General features: G+C 38.8%; 2 long non-coding RNA genes across 2 annotated transcripts; one reads left to right on the forward strand and one right to left on the reverse strand.

Annotated features, from left to right (window-relative positions):
* Positions 1 to 348: 348 nt before the first annotated feature.
* On the reverse strand, positions 349 to 23,895 carry LOC122999312. The gene is made up of 3 exons (XR_006407685.1): positions 23,885 to 23,895; positions 22,797 to 22,808; positions 349 to 439 (listed from the first exon to the last, which is right to left on the reverse strand). It is a non-coding gene; the product is annotated as an uncharacterized LOC122999312 (long non-coding RNA).
* Positions 18,239 to 27,936, forward strand: LOC122999311. The gene is made up of 5 exons (XR_006407684.1): positions 18,239 to 18,866; positions 18,961 to 18,998; positions 23,463 to 23,580; positions 26,253 to 26,564; positions 27,835 to 27,936. It is a non-coding gene; the product is annotated as an uncharacterized LOC122999311 (long non-coding RNA).
* Positions 27,937 to 27,941: the final 5 nt, after the last annotated feature.

A 27,941-nucleotide genomic window follows, 5' to 3' on the forward strand; every position in this document is an offset into this window, starting at 1 on the left:
AACAGATGACGAGACACAAGGGCAGGCTGGGAGTGATTGGCTGAGGGAAACACAGGAAGCAGGGCAGGGCTGACGAGACTGATACAGAGCAGGTGTGGGGAAGACACAGAGCAGAGCAGGGCTAACGAACGTGAAGCAGGGCAGGTGAGGAGGAGTACATGAACACACAAGGGAAACACAGTAACAAAACAACAACCCAGAAAACACAATACTCTAAATACAACCCACACCAACCTGTCCAAGAACCATCATGAACCTAAACTAAAGTATACAACACACCAGGCTAAACAAAAGGCAGTCCAAACCCACCACCCAAATATAACAAGAAAACCCATATGAACTGAAGGACTAAACAGAAATGCAAACCAGGAGACCCCAAAGAACACAAGAACATAAAAAAGACCAAAAAACACCCGAAGTCCAGGCAGGGTGCGACAATCTAATCTACAAAAAGAGATCCAGCAGCTATATATTAGAAACGAGCCTTTATTGTAGATTTTATCAGTTTTATAATTGATTTTCCAGATTTTAGGAAGAAGCTGAACTCAACACTTCCTCCAAGTTTTACATGTCATTTTCAAAAATGATGCATAATGTGTATTACCACATCAGTACTTAGCGCTGACTCTCACTATACGTTACTTTTATTTCATGTTATTTGAGTAACTCCTGCTAAATCATTAGCAGTCAGAGGTGTGTTCGTCCTGCAGGAGGGGGGGTTATCTAATGTTAGTTATCTTTCCTCCATGGGTCAAATTGTGGTGGTGGGAAATGACCAGGCTGCTAAAACTCACAGCGACAGGTAGTCTGTGTGGTCTCAGCAATCCATACACGCTGATTTCTCACAGTATGAAGGAGTAATGTTTGTTGTTGACAAACAGGCCAGAAAAATGGACAACAATGCTAACTTCAGGACACCTTATGGGCCTCAAAAAAGGAGAAGGCCAGACAACAGCCCTGTTAGGTCAAGAGATTGGGCCAGAGGGAAAGGGAAGGAAAAAGGGGGAAAAGGCTGCGCAGAAATGAAGAAGGGAGCTCAAACAGGATTATTCTACAACAAAGGATCCAGTGGAAGAAATAGAAGAATGAGTGAAGAATATGGAAAAAGAGAGAGAGCAGGGAAGATGGGTACAAGGTCTGGTCATCGATTATCTGACCTGCATGTCTCTAACATCACAGATGGGGTCAGTAATTAGTAACAATATCTGCCCCAAAAATACAGTTGGTGCTTTAGTGAGTATTTCTTGCCGCAGGGCAAAACAAACTACAGTGTGTGTGTGTGTTCATGGTAATGAAGGAACATTGGTGTGATATATTGATGTGCTTTTAATAGTTTTTGGACAACAATGGAGGTCTACAGCACAGAGGAATAAGATATGAGGCTTTGGATACACACACAACACTTGTTAGTAAATGGTTGGTTTTGGTCTTCTCATGGGATTTACTGACCAAAAAGAGAAATATCTTTTACATACAAACAAAAAATACAAGAATCCCCTTTTATCTTCCTCTGTATACTTTTATTCATAGTTTTAAGTCAATATGTCTCCCTCTGTGGAAAATATTCACTTACGTGATGTGAAGCTCAGATTTTGTTGAAGATCTGTCACCCCTGGTTATAGAGAACCCAGAGCAGCTGGAAACAACCAAACACTTCCGCAGGCAAAATAAATACTTGATGACAGTCAGATTTGCTGGAGAGTTGAAGGCTTGTGTTCTTATTATTCCAACTGTGAGAAGATTCAATCACACACACACACACACACACACACACACACACACACATTATTCTCATCAGTGTGAAAGAGTTTGCAGGGAGACAAATCTAACATTTTTAAGAAGAGAACAAAGTCTCAGTACAAACATCTCAGAGTTGTTCAATAGCTTTGCAACCCTAACTAGACACGCCGAGTTTTTCAAACTTTGGATTTTTCTAAAACTTGTGTGTATGGGCCAATAATAAGACTTACATTTGGTTTGGAGAAAAACAAAAAATATAAGAGCGAGGGTTAGGAATGGATTCAATAGTGTCTCCACTAACATTAGCATGCCTGGCTAACAAGCTTATTACTTACAAAGTCAAACATATTTTGTGGGGTTACAGGCTATGTTAGAAAAAGACACGCTCAGGACTACAAATCCACTACCACAGGGCTAACGTATAGTATAGAGATAGACAACCATTCACACTCTCGGGCAATTTAGAGTCATCATTTAACCTAACCTGCATGTTTTTGGTCTGTGGGAGGAAGTACCTGGAGAGAACCCACGGTTCCCTCAAGCACAGGGAGAACATGCAAACAGCACACAGAAAGGCCTCTGCTGGCCAGTGGGTTCGAACCCAGAACCCTCTTGCTGTGAGGCGACAGTGCTAATCACTGCACCGTAATTAATTACAGAACAGTAATCCAGATGCTCAGTGAAATCTATATGGGGTTTTTTGTAACTGACGAGGGCATCGATGACCAAAAATTAACATGTGGAAATCAAAGAAGGGGAAAAAAAAGTTATTCAAAACTTTTACTTGAGGCACAGCCTGATCCTTTTTTCTTTAAAAAAACCCCCACCAACATTGCAATTAAAATATACAAGTATGTGTATAAACCTGTATGACAAATAATTATTATCTCTGTGGTTGTTGTGTGTAATTACTGGTCTTTGTAATGTTTTTTTTTTTCCATGGTTGCTTGTTACAGAATATTGAGAAAATATTTAAAGTGTCCTCTAAAACTGTGTATACAAACAATGTTTATGCATTAAGTTTTTCAAATGATCATTATGCACTATACAATCTGCAAAACATTGTGTGAGCAGAAAAAAAAATGGTTTGAACAAAACTGACTGGAATGATTAAAGAATTAAGTTAATGTCATGTGGAGTCGCAGGAATGGACACAAATTCAGGACAGCAGGTCAAGCAATGAAGAGTGCAGATGTAGAACGAGAACAAAACAGAACAATGATCCAATTAAACTCAACTGAAAACCAGACCTTAAATACAAGCTAAACTAATCAGACAACAAGGAACGGGTGACAAGACACAGGTGCAGGCTGGGAGCTGATAGGCTGGGGAAACACGGAGAGCGAGGCAGGGCTGACGAGACTGATATAGGGCAGGTGTGAAGGTGACAGCAGACTGAGGAAGAACACTGAGACAAGGGCATGTCTAACAAGGACGAATGCAGGGCAGGTGTAAGGAGGAGTACATGAACACACAAGGGAAACACAGAGTAACAAAAAACCAAAACCCAGAAAACACAATACTCTAAATCACAACCCAGCATAAATCAAACCTCCCCAGAATTACATAAATTTAAGCACACAACACTGCAAGCTAACTAACAATGCAGTCCTCTAAACCCACCACTCAAATCACAACAAGCAAAACCATATGACAAGAAGGACAACAGAAATGTAACACAGGAAACCCCAAAGAACATAAAAACTCAAAGGGTACATCCCAAGTCTCTTACATTGCATCCACGTTTCCCTCACTTGCATCTTTTCCTCGCGACTTCCCCTCCCCTCCCACCGTGGATGCAAGGAGAGACGCAAGGAAATCAAGCGAGGAGAGAGGAAACGAGGACATTTGTTTTTAGAGACATGAGACGTGCTTTCCTGTGAAGCGAGGTTCGTTTCTGATGACGGCGACAGCTGATCACAGCTGGATCAGCTGTCAGTCGGCTTTAACAGCTGTAGAAACTTCTGATGGAGTTTTTGTCTGCTAGGGGTGTGCCCGAATACAAATACATTATTCAGCAAAGCACAAATAGTGGGGGTTTTTTTACGAATATTTGTTTCATACAAATTTTTCAAAAATGATTTGTTTTCAGGAAGAAAAATAAACCATGTCAAATACCAGAGTGCAGGTTGGTTACATCGCTATCTCAGTGTCTCTCCTCTGCTCCGCTGTGACATCTATCAGCAGGTCTCAGTGAGGGGAGTCACATCCACCTGCTACATGATGCATATTTCCTAATTTGGACATCACTCCCAGAGTTGGGAGTGTTCCCCAGAGATAAAGCTGAGCTACTGACACACGCTTCATGAACAAGCTTCTTTATTGTAACACTTTCATTTTCTAAAATTAAAAGCGTAATAAAAACAAAAACATTTTTAAGCCTCTGTCCACTTTTATTCGAATACAAATACAAATAATAATTTGTTGCTGCCTCAACAAATACAAATACTGGGCTCTCTGCACATCCCTAGTGTATGCACACATGTGCACTGTGCTGACACTCATAAAGGTGCACAGTTATCATCACTAGAGCAGCTGTTTTCTCTCTGCAGCCTGTTACCTGTTTAACAAACACCTAAATAAAAACCTGCATTCTGCATTTATACTGTGTCCTGCTCAGAGGCACAGGAACCATTTCTGCTTGCAGAATGCATTTATAGTATTTATTGATTATTTGCATCTGTATTTTTTGATAATCCTGATAGTGAATTCATTATTCAATAACCCAGAATATGATCAGGGTGTCTTCTGAACACTGGAAAATATGTATTTGGCTAAATGTTTCAGAGATAACGGTAATTATGAAACTCATATCAAACCCGATGCTCAGGAATTTTCAGCCTCACATGTGACTGAATGGAAATGACCATAAATGATGTAAAATATAAATTTGTTTAAGTGTTGTTATGGATAAAGTTAAAGTCAGGAAGAATCTGTCTGTCAGCGAGAAAAAATTTTCTAATAAATGAAGAAAGTTGTTTATGGGAAACTTGGGAGTAATACACTTAAATTTAATCTGTAATCTGTCTACACTTCGGTATGAAACTGCAGTGATGTATCAGATCAGTCAGATCAGCTGCAGCGTCCAATCAATAACTGATATCCAATAAGGGGGCATATTGGCTGGTAAAAAGACTTCCGTGAATGCTGCTCTCATGTTTCCTCGCTCCTTGCTCCTCAGAGATCCCTCCTCGCTCCTCGCTCCTCGATCCTCGGAGCAGAAATAAGAAACTCAGGACGCTCGTCAAAATGGCGCATCAGGAACAACTTCCGGTTCAGGCGAGGAGCGAGGAGACATAAAATAAGAGACTTGAGATGTACCCAAAGAGTCCAAAAAACAAAGTCCAGGTAGGATGTGACAGTTAATAACTGTGATTGATCTGAAAGATCAAAACATCCTGTGGATAAGAGTTATAATTTGAGCCACACCAGCAGAGCTTTAAAGTAACAATCTCGAAGATCTGTTTTGTTCTCTTTGGTGACACCTACGGCGATAAGTGGTAATTGCAGGTGTGTTTTTGGACCTCACTTCCCAGAGATCCAAACAGCAGTGTCGCCTGTGTGACGTCAGTAACCATTCACTTGCACCGCTAACAGACTGCTGGGTGATGGAAAACACATCACTAACTGTTTCCCTGGAATGTCACCACCTACACCCAGTTCATAATAATCATAGTACTGCAAATGCAAGGGCTTTCATTAGTGCGCCATAGGCTCAATCACCATTATGTCACCTCATTCGGTGATAGTTCAGTCAGGAGAGACAAGTGAATGAAGCAAAAAGAATGGTTTATTATACAGATGATACTGACGATTAAGTCTTGTCAAAAGCCTTTGGCTCTATAGGGAGATTCTGAATCGAGGGACATCAGTCCTGAGCAGCAGCAAGATAAATCCCCCCCCATGGAGAGCAGACACTGGTGGTGGTCGCTGATGACTTCTGCTGAGGCTGATAAGACTGATGAGGTTGATGGAGTGATGCACTGATGAATCTGTGAAGACTGGGCGGTGATGGGGAGGTGGCGGGGCACAAATAACACAGCATGAAAACACTAAGGCAGAGACGGAGAAAACATATTTAAAAAGCAGCCGCAAGATGATAGGCTGACAATGTGACCAGCTGAAGGCAATGACAGCAAGGAAATTATGAGTGACAGATTTTTGATGAATAAAACTACAGACCTGAGCATGCAAAAGATGGTCTTCGTGACTGAATTTTCGCTAAAACTCAATATGGTGACTCAGACATTTATTTAAATTAAAATCTTTGACATTATTACTTCAAATTAATCTCTTAATTTCTCTGTCAGACTGAATCGCTTGAGACTACAAGACAGCTGCGGCAGAGAATTCAAATGAGCTGACAGTTAATGAAATCATACTGAATCAGAAATGAGCTCCAGGTTGATCAAACAGTCATCAGACATTTTAAATAACCTCATGTGGTTTTCTCTCTTCTCTCTATTTCAGGATTCCTCCACTGTGTGATAATGAAGTATCTGAAATACCGTGTAAATTTTACTAATGTGACTCTGTTTACTAACTCTGACACATTCCCAGTGGTGAAATGATACTACATACAATTTTAGAGGTATTATATAAATAAATAATGTTTGAAGCAATCCAGAGGGAAACACTGTACGTTTACTTAACAGCCACAGTCACTAGTTATTTGCAAATTTTGTAAAAATTTGTAAGTCACAAACTTTGACTAACTTAGACCACGCCATTTGTGTATAGTTTAAATAGTTTATTTGATCAGCAAGATGATTCAGGAAGGAATAAGATGAGGGGCGATGGATGTTAGGGTCAAGGGGAGGCGATGGACGCCGGATGTGGGTCGCCGTCATTGGGGAGTGGAATTGGATGGATAGTGACTGGTTGGAGTTGAGTAGAGGCTGGAGTGTCTAGGAACCTGTGGATGGAGAATCGGGGTGGGGGCACGTCTCGATGAGCAATTTTTTGCATCCCCGGTGGTTCCTATGATAAGAGAGGAGAGTAGAATTACTGGGATGGAAGTATAGGCCCTGGCGTGCATGTCTTTCATGGTGGGAGGAAACCCACGCAAACATTTGAGAGAACTGAGACGAACAGGAGAGGTGGAGGCTAGGCGTGCTTATATATGCGCGTAGGTATGTGGCCGGGAGGCACAGGTGATTTGGGTTAACGAGGCGCAGGTGTTGTGAATTGGTCAGAAGGAGCAGGGTGTGGTCTTGTTCCTGAACTTTATTATTATAATAACTTCATATAACAGCTTTTTTTGATTTCAGCAGTGCTGCAGCTCGTCAACACTTATTTAACAGCAAAGAATTATTCTTATCAATCACTTAAATAGTTCTTTAAGGGTTAATAAGGGAAGTAATATCACTTTGCAGGATTAGACCTGCTGCTAATCCTGCTGCTCCTGAGAGATAAATCACCTTGATTACAAGCTGGTTGATGCTGCTGCTCAGATTAATAACATCAGGTGATAAGTGGATATCTTGACATCACAGATTTGTAATGTGGATATTGGGAGCCAGTCAGGTAGACAGCTGTCAAACGGAAAGGTAAAGCTAGTTTCTGCCAAGAAATGCAAATGAAAGGTTTGCTGAGGACACTGCACAAAGGAGATGCAATTTACAAGAATCAATTTGTTCTGCCGTGACTGACAGACGCACGGCGGAGAACACATGAAGAGGATCTCGTACTGATAGGAACACAGACCTAGACAGACAAGTGGACAGACGGATAGGCACTTTATTAATAGCTCTCCTGTGCTATTTGGAAGAAATTGCTCTGCACAGCAAATCCCTCCGGGGTACTGCTAGACGGCGAGCTGAAGAAAATATAACAAGGCGCCAAAGTGGTGAAGACCAAAAACAGGCCAATTAAAAAATGATTTAAAAAAAACAATTTACGTGTGCATCAGGGGCCTGTAAACACCATTAGCGTGGGAACAAAAAGTTGCTACTGTACCGGTGACACATACGGAACATATTATTTATTATAAGTTTTAGCTTCCTATTTTGACAGGTTACATATTTAGCAGAGACTTAAGAGTAAGGAGAGTGGAGCGTGCCAATGGAATAAATTGGTTAAACTGATATGTTCAAAAAAGTAAAGTAACAGGAGCTCTGATTGGCCTGACTCCACACATGACTCCCTTCAACACATGCAAAACTGTTTTTTAAAGTTTTACTAGCTGATTTTTCAAAAAAAATATTGTTAATCAGTGCATGGTGATGTTTTGTGATTGTGATGTGACTGAACAGTCTTATTGTGATCTTGCGTATATGTAACATGTTCTCTCTTGTAAAACAAATCTTGAGCTCAGTGAGATTTCCTGAATAAATATAAAGACAGCTTAACTAACAAAGGACCAATAAAACCTCCTCCTGCTGCTCTGTGGGTGTATTTTTAGGTGGCGCACTACTTACAAGTCTTTAAATGAAAAGATCTGTCTTTAAATTTAAGTGACTTCAAATTGGAAACTGTAAATGTGACAGAAGACAAATCACTAGTGAGATAGGAATGAAGTTCACAATTTAATTTAATTTATTTAATTCTGCAATAAAATCAAAATTATTACTAATTAAATTTAATTGCTCTTTATATAAAAAACAAAATGTTTGATACTATGTATGGTCTCCGTTTTTCCATATTTGTCATTCAATGTACAGACATTCTGTAGTTACCTCTATATATATTTTCATTGTTAGTGACAGAGTTCAACATCCTCACACAGGATTCAAATTGCAAAGAAGTATCAGGCTGTGTTAACTTACTGTAAGAAAAAAGGACTGAAAACTTTAAATATAGAATAAGGAAACAGGATTGTTAATTGGCAAATTTAATGATATTTTAATAAAAGATTTTTATAAACACTAGTTGCTGCAATGGCACACTCCAGAATCCATATGACAGAGTTTCAGAAGCCTTCAAACCAGTTAAATACTTGATGTACATGTTGATGTTTTAATGCATATTGATAAGAATACTTCATTAACCCCCAGAGGAAACTGCATTGTATAAGACCTCTCCACACTTTGCAGAAGCATTTTATTTTAGTTTTTTGTGCAGCGGCAGTATAAAGTGTTATTAGGCATCAGCCAGAGGGTGGAAGAAAGAAGAGTCAAGATGTCTATGAGGTAAAGACGGGTGTGTAATAACTGAGTGAACTAATGGAGTCAGTGTACAAAGAAATGCCAGAAAACTGGACCAAACAGCACTTCAAAAGAAAACTTTTTATGATTTCTTATCACCTCATTAGGTACCAGATGGATGGAGTTAATGAAGGATGTGAGAATCCCGACAGTAATTTGGCAAAACTAAACACTGTTTGATATCATCATTTGGGAAATGTCAGTCCATTCCCGACATTATTCTGTCCAGCAGCCTCGAGTTGCCACGGTCGCTAATATGTTTTTTATGCCTCTCATCTTGAGATCAAGACCTAATTATCTTGTTACCTCCAGATAAGAAATTGTTCCCTTGTTGTTATGACTTCATTTTCCATGTTCTCAATAACAAAAGCTCTTCACTTATCGTATGACCTTGTCATTTTGACTTCATGATGAAATGACTTTGAAAAACTGTGACGCACAAAAGCCTGAGATGAGACATTTACATGATCAGGTAAGAACAAAGAGATGAAAAATCATGTAATAACTGAATATATTAGAATTTAATACTTTTATCAAGATAATGGACTTGAAATTTATAAATCAGTTGCTCTCTGGTTTGGTAATTTTGTGATAAAATGTTGTAATATTCTCTTTCAGTGTGTGACTTCCTGTTTTCTAAAACGCCTTCCTCTTTAAATTGTCTTGTAGGTTAAATGTATTCCGCCCTATTTCCCGCTCCTGTGGGTGTAGAATTGGTTTCTGTGTTTTGTTCTCTCTGATGGATTTCTCCCTGATGACTGGCGAATGTCAGGACAAATTGGAGGCTCAAGAGAGAGTTTTGATCCCGAAGTGTGAAAGTCATTTTAGATCACTGAAGCATTTTCAGATATCAGACTCCACTGTTGCTGCTTGAAATGTCAATTTGTGATGTCAGCATGTCACACAAAACTAAGCTACAGGTTGGACTGTACAGTGGGACTCCTGTTAACCCCTTGAATTAAACATTAGTATGAATATTATTCCCATGATTTTCTTCAAATGTTTGTCTGTGATATCACCGATCGAGGGTCTGAAGCTTCACTCTGGATGTGTGAGCCAGTTAACGACATAAAAGGTCGAAAAGCAAAATAACACGTTAAATGACAACCTAAAAGGTCAGTTTGAACGTGTTGTTGTGCCTTTCGACTGCACTCAGTAGTGATCTTGCACATTAGCTCCCTTTTTTTAAAAGTAAAACACCTACACTGAAAAGCCTCGACCTATAGATCAGCACATACATTAAGTCTTCACAGACAAGAGGCAGAGACGTAAATGAATGGCTTAGCAAATTACAGATGCCTCTGCTGTCGTGCATTAGAAGGCGGTCAAGGATGCGAATGTGACATTTTCTCTCAAAGTATTTCTAATTTTGCTTTCACATGCAGGCAAATTAAAAAGGCCACTTTATCAGCCGAGCTGGACGGCATATATCGTTACCCCGGACGCACAGCATTAGCACGTTTAGCACGAGTATCTGTAATCCTCAAAAGTAGAGAAGGGTCAAAGGATAATCACACTTACATTATTCCTGCAAATTGCATGTCATGAGAGGCAGTCCGTGCTGGGAGAAGAGCTGAAGCCTGACAAGTCTGATGCTCAGGGTGGAAATACTTGAACCTTCTCTGCTATCCTGCTTTTGATGTGGGTAAAATAAGAATAGGAATCACTTCATTTGCCAAATGTTTTTGAGGAGACATTTCGTTTCTTTCTAGGAGACACTTGAGAGATTATTCACAGCTGATGTCAGAGCTCTGAATAATGTTGATACATGTGAGTCTGCATATGTATAATAGACAAAATGGATAGGGCTGTCATGGTGAAGGATTGATTCAGGTTGGTTCAACAGTGCAGTATGAAGTCTATGTGGTATTAGCACCCTTTTTTTTCAGCTGAATGGAGCAGCAGTACCTGACAAACATGGAAAACCCAAAGTAAAACTGACAACTTTTTAAAAATACCCAAACCATGAGATTTATTAATATAAAGACATCAAAAACAACCAAGACACTAAATAAAGACTATAAACAACAGTCAAAAGAAAGTAAAATCCCAGGCTGAGAGGCAGCGAGAGCAGCGGTCCACAAACCAGGAGCCTCTCTCTGCCACAGGGACCTGGAGCATTTAACCACTTCCTTTCCTGGGCCAGGTGCACCTCATTGAGGACTGATCAGGTGTAGTAGACCTGGGCGGAGCAGGAGACAGGAGAGCACAGGGAATACATAGAGCCGTAACAGGCAGGAAATAACTTGGGATTTATGAATGGAGGTCTGGCTGGAGGCATCTTTAGATTGTATGATTGGTGGAAAACTACCTTGCATGTAAAGTGGCAGCCTGCTCAGCTGCGCGGTGACCCATAACCAAGACAAATGTTCATAGATGTGGTTTCAACGACCGAGCATCAGCACCGACCCCTGATCAGTTCATCATGAGTCCAGCTCTGAGCCCGGCTCTGTCATGAGGGCTGGTCGCCAGGTTAGCTGCTGCTGATAGTGACGAGATGAACAATGTGAAAAGCTCTGGGGCTCATCAGTGCTTCCGTTGTAAAGTCTGGTGTGTTTTGTTAAAGGACGCAGAACAGAACCTCATCTATCTCCAAGCAGTCATAGAACCAAGTCAGGGTTCTAGTCCCACATCACTTAGCTAATGCTAAGCTAACTTATTTTATTACTGCTATCTGAGGCTACTTCTTCATGTTGTCATCCCAGTCATCAGTAGAAGGCAGAGGTATGATCACATTATCTCGTTTTAAGAAAAAGTTTGACACTGACAATTCATTGTCAGTCTATGAAGCTACAGCCAGCTAACTTAGCTTAGCACAAAGCCTGGAAACAGAAACAGGGAGCCTGGCTCTGTTTGGTTTTAACAAAAATCTGCCTATCAGCACCTCTAAACCTCACTGATTTTAAAATGTTACAACTCGTTTGTTTAATCCACACAAAAACACAGTAAAAACCATAATATCCTAATATTATTCTATTCAGTGGACAGACATCACAGAGGTATCAATCAGAACATCCAACTCTCCAACACTTCTCTTTGTGTGACAGGCTGTGTTCCCACATCCTTTATTTCCCAAAAATATCTAGGAAAAGAGAAGATATGGATCAGCTGTATTTGCCCAAAACAGATATGAATGAGTAAATGTACAATATGAAGTGTGTTCATGAATATATACATGTACGTATGTAAATCTGAATCTAAAAATATCAGTGAGTCTTTACAAAAACACCTTTTATTATATGAGAGAGATGTGAAAAACAGAAGAATAAGAGTAGACATTGAACAATAAATATTTCTTCACACACAGATTCAGTTTAATCCTGCATTTCATAAAAACAAAAGTCAAAGCAGACACCACATCTAATAATACCAACGCAAAATTTACATTTTCTGTCTCCGTCCTACGGCAGCTGTCAAAACCTTTTCTGTATTCTGTCAGTAACTGCAGCAGCTTTGTCTTGTCCTCTGGCTCATATTTTGTTCCCGTTTATGAAAAACGAATGCATAGCTTCTGAAATATGTTCTCCTTAAAGGTATTATGATATTCAGGTTTTGTGTATACAGACATATTTCAGGATATTTTGCAATTAAATGCTGTTTTTTTGTAAAAGTTACACACTGATTTGAAATACACTGTAGTATCTGCTGTGAAGAAGTTAATTCATTTTTTGCTATTAGGTTTCCCATTTCCTTTCAGTTACACATTACAGCCTCTTGTGATATAAACTGGTGTATTTATCTATAAAAATTGTGTTGTTTTAACTCAGACAGACCTCTGTAGCACCCAGAAGAAGTGTTAATAAGTTTTTGTATCCTTCCTTCTTCAAAAGAATGAACCTCTTAAGCTCAAGATCCCCCTACAATTCAAGACATCCTCTTTTTCTAGGCATTTATCAGTCTCAATTCGGCTCTCGAGGTCTTTCTTGGAAAAAATCCTCTACTTGTCAACAAGATGGTACACTACCACAATCCCAAAGGAGGTCCTTTAAACTGCCAATCACAAATTCCATCTATTCTCTAAGACTTGTTGTTATGGAGTTATTTTTTCAGGATTAAAAATTGAGTGCTTTATTTTATTTATTTCATTCTGCTAACATTTCTATCTGCAGGTACCAGATACTGATCTCCACCGCACGAGTGAGTTCCTCAAGTAGAATTTGGACATCTTGTATGTTCATGTATTCTAAATTTGATTGTAAGTGTTCAAAAAGTTTTGAAAGTGTAAGTAAAAAATGGCACACTTGCAAGAATTTGAAAACCAATTACAAGCAAATCTTTTTTCCTGTATTGTTTGTGCCAGATTTAGTGATGAATGGATGGAATTTGTTGGAGTGGTGAAATAAACTACTTTGCAAACTGTTTTGAATAGCAGAAAGGCAGTTATGAGCCAAACTATCAAAAAAAAAAAAAAAAAACTTTAGCAAGGGTCACATGTTGGCACTATTGGCAAAGAATCTTGGAAAAAACAAAAAACAAAATTGCAATCTGGAATGAAAGTTTTTCACAAAACGTCACTTTTACACAATGTAATTTCCTCTTGAAATGAGGCAACATGCATGCTTGCAGGGAGCATTTCTGCATGCATTCACCTCAAGTTTTGGAATATGTTGAGCATAGATAATAGTATATAAATAACAGAAAATCACAAAAAGCATATGTCTCCTCTCATAAAAATTCACAACAATACAAGTCCAGATTTTGTGTATGCTGTATTTGAGAAAGGCCTCATGTCTGTGAAACGTTAGCACATGAACGTACTTATGTTAAGCATGTTAACACACTAACTATTAGCATTACATATTAAACATGTCAATGAAACATGCTACTGTTTAGCATGTCAGCATGTTTATGTTAACATCTCAAAGAACAGCTGAAGTTGACAAGTGGAAAATTTGTTCTGTCCATGTGGACCAAAAGTGTCTGTAACATGTTTCATGGTAATTCATCCTTTACCAAAGTGCTGGAGTAGCTAAAAATCTAAACATTAATAACAAAGATGAAGTAATTAACTAACAAGTAACAAAGCTTTTACTCAGACAGCAGACGACACAGTCTTATTACCTCATTACCAAAGCTGTGGAAAGTCACTGCTGCTTCAACCACGGTGATTGACTATTGACTACACAGTGTTACAGGGACCATGAAATTTCTCAGTGGCACAATTATTGCCTGTCTTTTCTCACCTTGACAACACAGTTATTACTTGTTCAGAATATATGTGGGGCCAAAATAAGCCAAAATTTATTTGCACTAAAAAAATAACTGAAAAGGTGTACTTCAAGCTGGCAGCATGCTGTGTGTCATCAGCCAAGACCATAAATATTTACTCAGAAGCACTATAATAATGTCAGAGTGTTATACAAGTGTAAAGTACACTTTTGGCATTAGTGCCTGAACTTCACTCCGTGTATGTTGGGTTCAAATAACTGAATGTTTTCATTATAGTATCATGTTTCTTAATGTGTTCCTCTCTGTGTGATTGTGATGCGTTTATTTCCATTAACATGTGATGTGGGTAACCACTTTGAGTTATTGTGCTCATAAACAGTAGCGTAGATTCCCTGGTGGCAGTGGTGGGAAGTAACTAAGTGCATTTACTCAAGTACTGTACTTAACTACAATTTTGAGGTATTTTTACTTGACTTGAGTATTTCTATTCAGTGCTACTTTATACTTCAACTCCACTACGTTTCAGAGGGAACTATTGTACTTTCTACTCCACTACATTTATTTGACAGCTTTAGTTACTTTTCAGATGTGTACTGACTAAAACTAGAAAAAGAGATCACATTTCTCCCATTTTAGCTTTGCTACATTGGCTTCCTGTAAAATCTAGAATTTAAAATCCTTCTTCTAACTTACAAAGCCCTTAATGGTCAGGCACCATCATATCTTGAAGAGCTCATAGTACCGTATTATCCCACTAGAACGCTACGCTCCCAGAATGCAGGCTTACTGGTGGCTCCTACAGTCTTTAAAAGTAGAATGGGAGGCAGAGCCTTCATCTTCCAGATTCGGTCCAAGGTGTAGACACCCTCTTTATGTTTAAGAGTAGGCTTAAAACTTTCCTTTTTGATAAAGTTAGGGCTGACCAGGCTCACCTTGGATCAGCCCTTAGTTATGCTGCTATAGGCCTAGACTGCCGGGGGACTTCCCATGATGCACTGAGCTCCTCTCTCCTCCTCCTCCTCTCCATTTGTATGCATTCATGTAACATCAATGCATGTCACTAACTTTGCTTCTTCCCCGGAGTTTTTTGTGCTTTCTCATCTCGCATGAAACCCTGGGATGCAGGCCGAGCCTTCATGGTCCTTCTCAGTCCTGTTGGCGTTCTTCCTTGGCTGCTGCTGTTGCGGCTGTTGTTGTTATTGTTATGATTGTTGTTATTCTGCCCCCCCCCCTCACCCTTTCCCTCTTTCTTTCTCTCTCTCAACCCAACCAGTCAAAGCAGATGGCCGCCCACCAAGAGCCGGGTTCTGCTTGAGGTTTCTACCCGTTAAAGGGGAGTTTTTCCTTACCGCTGTCGCCAAGTGCTGCTCATGGGGGAATTGTTGGGTCTCTGTAAATTAAAGAGTACGGTCTCGACCTGCTCTATGTGAAAAGTGCCCTGAGATGACTTTTGTTGTGATTTGGTGCTATATAAATAAAAATTGATTGATTGATTGATGAAGATTTGACACAATGGATAATATAACAAGCTTTTAAAATTGTTTTAAAACGCATTGTTAAAGATGAAACCAGTGGTTTGTCACATAGTTTCATTTCAATAAATGTTCAAATGATCCAATATTTCACCAAAGATTTGAGCAAAAGTCCAAAAACTGAAAACAGATTTGTGTATCAGAACTTTGTTTTTTCTTCTTTCCTCTCCCATTAATCATCTCACGACCCCTCAGATTTATCTGGTGACCCTTTTGGAGGGGCCCAACCCCTAGGTTGGGAACCACTGGACTAAACTAGCTAACTGTATATGAAGTACTTTAATTTTAATTCAGTACTTTAACACTTCAACTACATTTTGCTGCTGATAATTATGTTCTTAAGTAGGATTTTTCATGCAGGACTTTTAGTATTAGAGTATTTTTGCATTAATGTCTTAGTACTTTTACTGAATTAAAGGATCTGAATACTTCTTCCATCACTGCCTGTTGGTTAAAAAGAGAAGCTGATATATTTCAGCAATTAGAGTTTGGGATTGTGGAATTGAATGATCTGTTTTCTCCAAGATCGATAAACACATAAATAAAGTGAACACCACTTGAAAAACCATTTGGTGATCTAAGCTAATGAGAATCTTGAGTGTTCACCCTGCTAGCATGTTTTCGTTCTCCCTTGCCTCGTTCCTTTATCTATTTCTGTTCAGCCCCAACTCAAGCACCCATTTAGCACATCTTATAGCGCCGCTCCCAGATAAAAGTTTCTCGATCAAGGCATGTTCTCAGACGGAGGCACCCTGCAATATCTTGACATTTACCGTGCAGAATCTCAGGCGCGCTGCAATCACACGGCAGCCCTGCTCCTGAGTGGAGTCGGACAGATAAGCTGGCGTAGACACATCAGCTGAGCGGGTCTTTATTCCCGACCAAGAGCTGTGAAGGACTGGGCTGCTGCCATTGTGGAGCTACGCTGAATCGCCCGTGAGATATCTATACCTCAAACAGCTGAGGAAATTGCTCTCTGAAGCTTTCAAAAAAAATGCATGATTTCAAGAGTGATGGTTGGAAAACGCCAATATGCAATTGATTTTCTTCCTTTTTTTTTGCCCCCCATCCCTCTTCCTTGCCGTGACAGAAATGGAGTTGCAGGGTAGATGTGTGAGGCTGAAACACTCAGACACAATCACGGATTTGCGGTACCGTCGAGGACTCATCCGACACATAATGTTCTGCCACCGATCCACAGCAAAGGTTTTTCTTATCTCCGAAATACCACTGAGTAAAGGCTCTTGATGAATATTACAGCGAGGTGCGCACAGCGTGTTGGTAAAACTTCAATCAGATGTTGAGATCAGAGGTGGAGTTGTGTGTCAGTTTTGCTTCAGACAGTTTAAATTGACTGATGGCCATGTGATGAAGCTGTTTGAGTACAATTTATCATATAGAGTAGTCTTAGGGGTTGGCATTATGGATAAAATCATATATTACTAGATATGTCATTCCTTATACTGATGGCAATATATCATGATATAGTTAACCTGGAAATTATATCAGGAATGTGTTGGAATAATCTGGTAAATTTAATACCTGACGACAAATCATTGTGCTTCATCATCAAAACTCCTGTAAATTCAATTTCGCCATATAATTGTCTGACTTATTGATTTGCAACATATGATGGTCTAATACACCCAGATATATTATAGAGATAAATACCTCTGTACTAAGTATAAATTGTAGAATCAGTGGTCCTCAACCTTTTTTGGCTTATTAAAACAAAAGGAATGTCAAGTTGCAACCTCAACATAAGATGCGTTTCCATCCAGGTGTTTTATTTGCATATAAAAAACCAGAGTTGAAATACTGAAAGCTCGAAAAAAGTTTTTATGCTTGACTGAGGTGGAAAACCTGGCATATTAATGAAAGCAAAATGCAACAAAGTGCGATGTAAATAGACTTAGCAAATAAATGATGACGTACATGAAGCATGTAAACGTCACTCAAGCTTCCACTGAAGAGACGAAAACATCAGATCTGTGTGGAGCGATGAGGGGGAGACTGTAACGTTGCTCAAATTAATACATGAAACAAACAGAAATGTCACATTACCATCACATTTTCTACATTATTTTTCACAATTTGACGTTTGACTGCTGCATGTTATCTTGTTTTTAGCCTGGTTCTTCTGCAGTGGTTTTGACTGGATAAAAAGCACCACCGGCTGTTTATCTTGATGCAACAACTTCAAATATTTACAAAACGACTGTGGGTGGAAATGCACATTTTAAATTTTCTTTTGCCAATATTTTGGAAATTCGGTCAAAATTTTCTCTAAATTTGGAAGGAACCCTTGCTATAGTCTACATTTGTTTGGTTTGTTTTTTCACTTTTTCTATTTGAATCATAGTTGGGGGCCTGAAGAAACAAAAAAATAAGAATATGTGTATGTTTCCCTATTGTTTAGCTGTCCAGCTGCAACTTTACTGTTTTGATTCACTCTCAGTGCTCTCATAGCATCTCGTAGCATTTTTTAGCCACAGTAAGCAGCTGTTTTCAGAGAAAAAGTTCTAAAAAGCCAGTGAACACTACCTGCTCAGCACCAAACACACACAGTTAGCTAGTTAGACTAGCTGTTGAACATAGTGGAACATTTAGCAGCTAAAGAGCCAGATATTTCCCTTAGGAGTTGGTAGAGAGTAAAAAATACTGGACTAACATTCACCAGGTGGACAGAAACATGACTCCAAATGAATGATAATTTTGCTCCGTAGCTGCTGGATGTATCATGGATGTATGTTGTGTTTACTACTTGTTTCTGATGAGACTTAACTTAAAATAGTGTGATGCTGGTTGGGTTGGAAGAGGAGAACTGTATTTACATGTGTTTGTACAATTAACATTTACATGCAGGGACACTATTATGCAGAATCTGTGTCCATTAGTATACAGTGTGTTATTTGCCTGCTCTGTCTCTCTACATCTTATTTCACTGGGCAAATAAAGATTAAAGAAGAGCCCAAACACTGTAATGTACATAACACTGTATATATTCTAGTATAATAAGGTCTGTAGGAGATGAATATAAAACAAGCTGTGGGACCTGACCCCTTAATTTTCACTGAGCAAGCTTGCCGAGAGCCCGCTGAAGTGAAATGTCAAAACCAATTTAATGATTTTCATTAAATGATCATAATTTCACTGCTGCAACTGCAGTTGAGGGAACAACTGCTGGCTTTGTGATGCCGAAAGAGTATCATCGTCTAATTCCACAGACCCGCTGGTACAGCATTCGAGGACAGCAAAGCACAGAAAAAGGCAATTTAAGGTAATTTAAGTGATGTTTTGTGAGGAGAGTTTGCTTTAGAGTTTACAGCATGTAACTTACAGTCTCATTCACTGACGTTTATCTCCCTGTTCAGGGCTGCAGAAGTTCTTCCCAGAATACATGGAGGGGAAGGTAGGGAAGCAATATGGGCAAGTACATAACACGATCAATAACGAGGAGAATCAGTATAAAATAATAACAGCAGACAGGAAGTCAATAGCTCGGCAGAGCGTGAAGTTGCTAAGTCACTTGCTAATCAGAAGAATGGTATGCAGGCATGTTGCTTAATTTCAAGAGGAAATTAAATTGTCTGTTAAATTGATGTTTTGTGAAAAATTTTAACCATAGATTGCAATGATAGATAGATAAATAGAGTTTATTTCAGCACTTCTACAAACTCCATTCAGTCTTCTTCATACTAAAATCTGGCTCATAATATACTGAAGGTTTTCTTGTAATTGGTTTCCACAGTCTTGCAAGTGTTGACTTAAACTATGAAAACACTTTTGAAGAACTTTTGCACTTACAATCACTTTAGAAGACAGAATCACACAAAAAACCCTTGACATAATTAACCCTTACCCCTATAGTGGCATATTTATTTTTATTATTATTCTGTTTATTTAACCTTTGTTTAACCAGGAAAACCTATGATGTTGGATGTTAAACATGGTCAAAGTTCCAAAACTTGAGGTGAATGTATGTAAATATGCCCCCTGCAAGTCAAAATTCAGGGCGTAAACTGGGTCCGAAAACTTCGTTTGCAATTCTTTTCTTTTTTTTTAACCTTGCCAACAAGCTGACATCGGCTCATCACTCATACCCATAAACGGCCCTCCGTTTCATAGCCTTGTTGTTGTCTCTGGAGCCGGAGGAAGTTTCCTGAAGCTGGCCAATCAGAATAGAGTGGGCTTATCAAGACAGAGGCCTTAAAGAGACAGGAGCTAAAACGGCTTGTTTCAGGCAGAGGCTGAAATGAGGGGCTGCATAAAGGGCCAGTATAAGTTAAACAAAGATTTTGTAACTGTAAATCATGCAAAGATATTCCAGTAGAGCTCCAGATTAAAAATATAGACTTGAAAATCTGCAGAATATGTCCCCTTTAAAAAATTATTTTCAAGAGTTTCTTCACTAAATAGACAGCAACAATAATATACCTCTCAAGAATACATCACAATATCAGAGTGGAAAAACTGCAGTATAAATCATAGTCATAAAAAATATTACATCCTGAAGACAACCCAATAGCTGTCTCGATAAAAACAAGTTAAATAAGACCAATCTGAAACAATACCCCTAAAAACATCAACAGCCAGATGAGAGAGCAGACAGATTATGCAGCAATGAATTAAATTACCAAACAGAAATCAAATTTTGCTGTTTTATATCAAGTTGCAGAAGGCTCCAGGCAGAAGGTGCAGCATACATAAAAGCTATTTTACCTAATTCATTGCAGACTTTGGGAACCCTGATAAATGTGAGTCCTGAGAACAAATACTTTTGTAGTATGAACTTACATAAAATGAGGCGGTTGTAACCCATGAATGGCTTTATAGATAAATATAATCCAGTGCTTCGATCTGCGGGAGGTTACACAGGGGCAGGAGTTTACAAAAAATAATGATGTGATTGAACCATGTGGCAATTTTTGTCATAGTGGCCACAGTCTGAACTGCAGGTCACGTGAAGCTCTCTGGCCCAAAATCGTTTTTCATTTGAAAGAAATGACTGTATCACAATTTGATTAATCACAATTAGGTCTTTTCATAAGATTTGCTGATGATAAGAAAAATATAATATATTACTAGATATCCTTTAACTGTTCTTCCTTGCACACAGCTCTAATATTCCCAATATTTCCAGACTGGATTTACTGTAGGTATTCACTAAAAATCATGTGTACTTTGATGCAGGTGTGGACCCAGATCCAGGTTCAACATGTTTAAACATTCATATCAAAATATATTTATAGGACTGCGGTGTAGGTGTGTGTGTTTCTAGTATTTCTTTTGATGGAGTTACCCAGTTCACTTCCTGACTCACACCAGTAACCTCGCTGGCTTTCACCACCATGACTCCACAGTCTGCATATCAATTGAAGCTCAAGGTGCAAAACAAGGCTGCAATCCAAAATCCTTCCAATAGATTCAAAGACACACTGATTAAAGACCATCCTTTTAATGTCAAAGGGGTTCATGTTTTGGCAATAAAACACAACCTCTTTAATCTGCACCTTTGCCTCACAGCAAAGTCTGCAAACAACAATGACTTGATTTTTATCAGTTTGGAAGAAGCTTTTTTAGCAGTGGTGGTATAGGTGACATAGGCTACTGCCTGGGGCACCAACATAAGCACTCAGTAAATATCTATATTTCATTATAGATTAGGAACCCTGCCTCACAAACAAAACTCTCCAAAATCATACTCAACTTTGTAGTTTCTCATTTACTACAGACTGAAATGTGATTAAGGCTGCAGAGTATATTAGTAGCTGAGTCTTAAGTAATGACGTAATGTGGTGTTTTGTAGAAACGTTAGTACTGATGATCTGTTTAGTCTCGTTTTCTTTCAGTAGATTAAATACCTGCATCAACACACAGGAAGAACACAGTCTTTCCAAACTGTAACTAAATTCATTTACTCAAGTACTGTACTTAGAACTTAGTACTTGTACTTTGCATTCACAGACCCAGTGAATAAAACTGGTAAAAACACTGGATAAGCAATTTCATGTTAAAAATCAGTGTTTCTCTGACGCTGTTCAGCAGGTACAGGACGTCCAGTAGGGGCTGCTAGCTTGTTTCTGTGATAACTTAAGATCCAAACGTTTAGCAGGTTTTTACTGGGAGCCGAATTATCCGCAGAGGTCTCCTCCTCTCCAAAAACAAACATACACAGGGATTAAAACCGTAAAAATACTGAATATACTGCTAGCCGCGCTGCTGCTAATGTTTGCTCAGAGTGTTTCTCTGATAACTTAAGATCCAGACGTCTGATGACTAAAATCTTTCATCTGGTTAGGAGATATAGTTAAAAACAACCAAGATTTAAAAGGTTGATCATAAAAATGTGGCTTAAAACTGAATAAAAGTCAATTTATATCAGTTTCCGTTGAACAACTACAACGTAGACGTATTATCTTGTATGCATATGTAAAACCCTTAACGTAGCTCAACGGCTCTACATTCCCCCTGCTGGAGCCCTCTGGTAACTACAACTGCTTTTAGTACTGCTGGTGTTAGGATGATCATCAACGTAAAACAACGAAACACAAAAACCACTATTCTCTAACTATTGCAGCTGAAACAAACATTTTAAATACAAGATAAAATATAGCATGAAAATGATGGTAATGGACATTATTCCATCTGTCACACATATAATCTTTGGTAGACGGCATTGTGGTAAATTGTTTTGAGCAACACACAACCCCCACGAAATGACTCATTTCACTATCAGAATTTGATCCATTTGGTCCGATAACTTTTGGAAAGTCTAGAAGAGCTGCACAATTAAATTATTTTATTAAGTTAGCAAAGAGCTAATCGGAAGTTAGCCAGCTCAGCTGGCAGAAGTCTCTGGTGTGCATGCTCTATGGTTACTGAAAACATTAGAGCAAATTTCCAAATAGGTGTTATTTGGATAAACTGACCACATATTGGAAATCTAAATGGTTACTTTCTTGTCTGAAAAATATTAAAATTTGGTAAAGTGACATTAACAGTCCTACACTGAAAATTACAACAGCTTTTAGCCTGTTGCATCAGATTTGTCGGGAAAATTACTTCATGTTTGGCATCCTGACCCATCCTGATGTGTGCTCAGCCCTCAGGTACCTTCATCGGACCGCAAGGCAAACCAATCATTGCTTGCAATCATTGGTTGATGTTTATTTTCACTACTGGTGCACCAGCATGTTGCCACAGACACCAGATTTCAAAACTCTGGATACTGCAAGATACAAAGATTTACCTGGTGGTGATAGGCTTAAACAACATTTTGTGAACTCATGTGGCAAGAGGATGACTGTAACGGACGTTCATTTATATGTAAAAGTCCCACACTACAGCTTTAAATACCAAATGCAACAGATATAAGTCAGTTTCAAGTCCAGGCGTCGACTGAAAGTTCACCTCAGGCACCGAGACATCCAGGACTTTATTTTTATACAATCTGTTAGCAACTGCTGAGTCTCAGTAATGAGAGTGAATGTAATTTGGTGTGCCCTCCACTTGTTATAGATTGTGTCTGAAATGTAATGAAAAAATAACACAGTAACGTCTGCTGGTTAAAACAGGAAATTGATTGAAAAACGTCAGTGAGAACAGGCTGTGCATAGAGTACGTATGAAAAAAAGTCAAATGGTTTCAAGAGAATCGATGATGTTCAACTTTTAATAAATAATGCATGTAGGAGAGATACAAACATCCAGCTGTTGGTGGTTAAAATGACTTTTGTCTTTGAATAATCTAAAAATACTATAACTATGAATAAAAACAAATCGATCTGGTAAATGAACAGTTAAAGAACTTGAGCTGTCTCCTTTGTATCTGCTTGATTTTTGTATTTTCTTGCTCTTTTGTGAATGCTGCACAGGCAAACACACTTGATTAAGCCTTCACACTTGGGAAAGTGTCTTTGATGGATCCACAGCAGACCCTCACATCAATACGGTGCTTTGAACCAGCCGTGCACAGTAATTGTGAGGAATGAGGTGAGTTTGCACCAAGAGGCTGAGTTGCTTTAAAATGGCAGCTGATCATTTTTTTTCACCCCACCAGAGACTCAGCACACACATACTCCTTGATATTTTCACATATTCTCAACAGTACTATTAAGAAAGGTGCATGAATTCATAATTCAGAAGCTGCCTGGTGTATCCACAACTGTGAGTCTCTCAAACTCACGACAGCTGTTGAGAGAAGAAGTGGATGTGCTTGTTTAAAGGAAAGCGACATGACAGCTGGCTGCAGCTCGTGCCAGAAAACCTCTCTCAAGTAGAAGTAGAGTCACTTGACTTAAATGTATTTGAATTTTATTTGATAGGGACAATGCAATCTAACATAGTTCCAATAAAGAGCATGAAGCTGATGTGCTGCAGAGAGTTTACTGTATGGCTATTGCTAATTTTCAATTTTTCTCTAGTTGCACTTTACATGAACAGTGTAATTAAAATATATAGCTTTCATTATCATAAAACCACAAGACACTACGTGGAAGTACAATTAAATACACATAAAAAACCTTAGTAATAATAATAACCATAGTAATTTAGAGTACAATTAGGTAAAAATGGGTACAGCTCTGGTTTGCTTTTAGCCAGCACAGCTTTGTTGTGAAAGATATTATATCTGTAATTAATTTGATTTCAGTTGGTAATGTGTTCTAACGTTGACGGCCCTTTATGGAGAAAGCTGACTGTCCAAATTTAGATCTACGATGTGGTATTTTACAGTTGCCATTCACCATGCTGCTTTATTGAGCATGGTATTGAGAAAACAAAAAATGAGCTCTCAAAGCGAAGTAGATTGTATCTTGTCAGTATGTGACAGTGATGCCAGGCTTTTTGTCCATTATTTTTAGTAGATGAAAGGGTACTTGTATCAAACTCAGGGCTTCCACTAATGATTAAAACGTATGGATTGGGAGCAAGCAGCAGCTACCACGTCTTGAGTACCTTAAAGTGCCACCGATGGCTGTTAGATGCTCCAACTGACTCCCATTCAAAAAGCCTCAACTTCTCTCTTGAAATACTAAGTAAGTCATTGTTTTCAATGAGTCATTATGGTCTCAATCTCTAACTTCAGGCCCTCTAATAAGTGTGCCGGTGGTCAATTTGGTAATTATTGCTCTGTTAATAAGATCTGAAGACTTATAAGGGCTGGTTTTGCTGCGTAAATGCAAAGTCCCACGATAATGGCTGCAGTGACATTACTGTGTGCATTGAAATGTTTCCAATTACTGAAAGCAGCCTCTCTAATCATTAAAGTCAATCGTTAAAGAAAAAACTTTTTACTGCAGCCGACCATAAGTTATGGTAGTTATAGCCTGTTTGGGCAGATAAGCCTATCATTATACACAGACATGAATTTCAGTGTTATTTTATATATATATCATTATTTCCCCTGCTCCACTATCTTTACTCACTGGGTCTGTTTTTGCTGGACTAGCTCGCATGTGACAGATTAAAAATTAAATCTTGCAACAACACAAATGCAAACCTACCTCCTGCAGCTATGGTCCTGGCTCCACCAATCACAAACTTCATCTCTGAGTTTCAAACAGACTCCAATGCAAACCAATGGGTGACATCACACCTTGCTACTGTACGTCCATCTTTAAAAAAGTTCATATCTTATTTCCACTTAGATCATCAACTCATCAGATGAATTTTCTCACTAACAGATCTCAGACAGTAGTTATTAATGGTTGAATGGTCGAGAGAGAACAACTAACCCTACCCCTAACCCTTCTTGGTTTCTGCTTTTTTCTCAAAGGAGAGGACAAGATTTACAGAGCAAATATTTAGCTGTAGGAGACAAAAAAAGTAATTTAATTTCAGTCGGACTTTAACATTTTGTGTCTTGAGACTATCCTACCAAGAAAAACAATACAATAGGTCCTAATGTCAGTCACCTAAAAACGACATATAATTATGTTTCGTTGCCAGATGCCATCTAACAGCCGTAGTAATTGTGACCTGGAGCAGTGGAGCAGTTCAGATGACGCATATACTATATATGTGGACAGATTTCCTCATTCAAAGGAGGAGAGGTCGATGGAGCCATTAACCCAACAATGGACTTTGCTACGGGAGACCGCTGTTCATTTCCTGTTTCCAACCATGAGACAGTTTTTTTAAAATCCGTAACTATGATCGTCCCCTGACCTTAACCCCATGGTTATTGTAGCCAAGACAACGAAGGTGGCCTAATTTTAAGGAGGTAGTAACTTTAACCCACAACACATGTTTCTCTAACCTTAACAAAGTGATAATTTCAACCCAAACCATGATCTTTTCCTAAACCTAACCAGACCTTTAACCACAGCGTTGTCACATCATAAAACATCATCAACAGCATCGTCAGTTACTACCGATAGAGCTGCCAGATTAGAAAACGTTCCTATGTGTCGTTCTGGAGTCACATGGTCAAACAAAGTATTTGGTCGTTTAATTTGGAGGGCTTGTTGACAAAAAAAGGCAGTTTGATTCAGTTGGACTTTAACATTTTGTGTTTTGTTTGTTTAATCCTTACACGAATATAATACTAACTGATCTAAGCTTTTCATTAAAACATAAACATGAGTAATTTTATCCAATTATTTAAAATGAGGATGATCTATACCACTTTTTAATTGAGTCCTCCCATTCCTCTCTCTACCCAGATCTTTCCCAGCTGGTCCTAAATGTGATCTGGCAACCTCTCCGTCAGTCACAGGCTCTCTCCCAAAAGCCCCAGGCTGCTGCTGACAACAACTTCAGCTTTTCCTGCCAGGAGGACATGTTTTGCTGAGATGAGGGTATCATTACACCCACTCAGCAGCCTTGCAACGAGAGACAGAGCGGTCCCGTTACTGCTCCGCCAGGCCAGTGGTCTGACTCGCACATCGCCTCCTCACACCCATCAGCATACCACTCCTCTGCTACCACAGTCACGCTGCCACGAAGCAATACAGCAGAGAATGTTATGCAAACAGGTTTGGTGGTTGTTTGTCTGAGTCATCTACATCTGAAACCCAGCAGTCACTGTTCTCCAAAATAAACATGACATTACATATCACTGCTAAATTATAAGAAACTGAAAAAAATAGCCTGCAAGTAGTGAACACAACACTGACATATCATCAGCTTTTAAGTTGATATGTTGAATTTGTTAGCAAATACTTTCTTATTTCCACATCCAGCGGTTACGGAGTAACATTATCATTCATTTGGAGTTGTGTTTCTGTCCAGCTGGTGAATGTAAGTCCAATATTCACTCTCTTTTAGTTCTGTTTTTGCTCTCTATCAACTCCTGAGGGAAATATCTGGCTCTTTAGCTGCTAAATGCTCCACTATGTTCACCAGCTAGTCACTAACTGTGGTTGAAAGTAACCAAATACATTAACTTTAGTACTGTACTGAAGTACAATTTTAAGGTACATGTAATCTACTTGAGTATTTCCATTTGATGTTGCTTTATACCTCCACTCCACTACATTTCAGAGGGAAATATTGTACTTTCTACTCCACTACATTTATTTAACAGCTTTAGTTACTTTTCAGATGAAGATTTGACACAATGGATAATATAACAAGCTTTTAAAATACAACACATTGTTAAAGATGAAACCAGTGGTTTCCAACATTTTTGGCTTTTGACATCTTACAAAAAGCAGTGTGTAGTCGGGGTCACATTTCAGATGTCTATGAGTTGTTAACAGCTCCACCAAATAGTGATTTTCCCTCTAAACTTCTCACATGGTTTCATTTCAATAAATGTTCAAATGATCCAATATTTCAGCAAAAATCAAAGATTAGAGAAAAAATCCAAAAACTGAAAACAGATTTGTGTATCAGAACTTTGTTTTTTCTTCTTTCCTCTCCCATTAATCATCTCACGACCCCTCAGATTTATCTGCTGACCCTTTGGAGGGACCTGACCCCTAGGTTGGGAACCGCTGGACTAAACCGTATATAAAGTAGTTCAAACCAGCTCCATCGTAATGCATTTATCATGTTCTCTCACTTCTGTTCAGGGCTGAGAGACAAAACTCATTAAATATGGATGTATAGTATTTCCTCTAAGTCATCACAGTCTGCTTTTTCTCTCTCTGAGGGTTTTAGCTCTCATTTATGCTACAAATATCTGTCAGATGTTTAAAATGTTTTCCTGAATATTTAATCTTAATGAAATAACAGGTAAGTGTTGTAGACAATATTCTATTTCGTTAATCTTATTGTGTTGCTTTTTTTGCTCATTTTCAGATATCGAGAAGTGACAGTTTGATGTTTTGTGGTCTCCAAAAAACACAAAGCACAGATAAAACTATCAACTTATCTCAATAAAGCCTGGACCTCAAAGAGAAATCGAG

Source organism: Thunnus albacares, chromosome 16, assembly GCF_914725855.1.
Source record: "Thunnus albacares chromosome 16, fThuAlb1.1, whole genome shotgun sequence".
Classification (NCBI taxonomy): Eukaryota; Metazoa; Chordata; class Actinopteri; order Scombriformes; family Scombridae; genus Thunnus; species Thunnus albacares.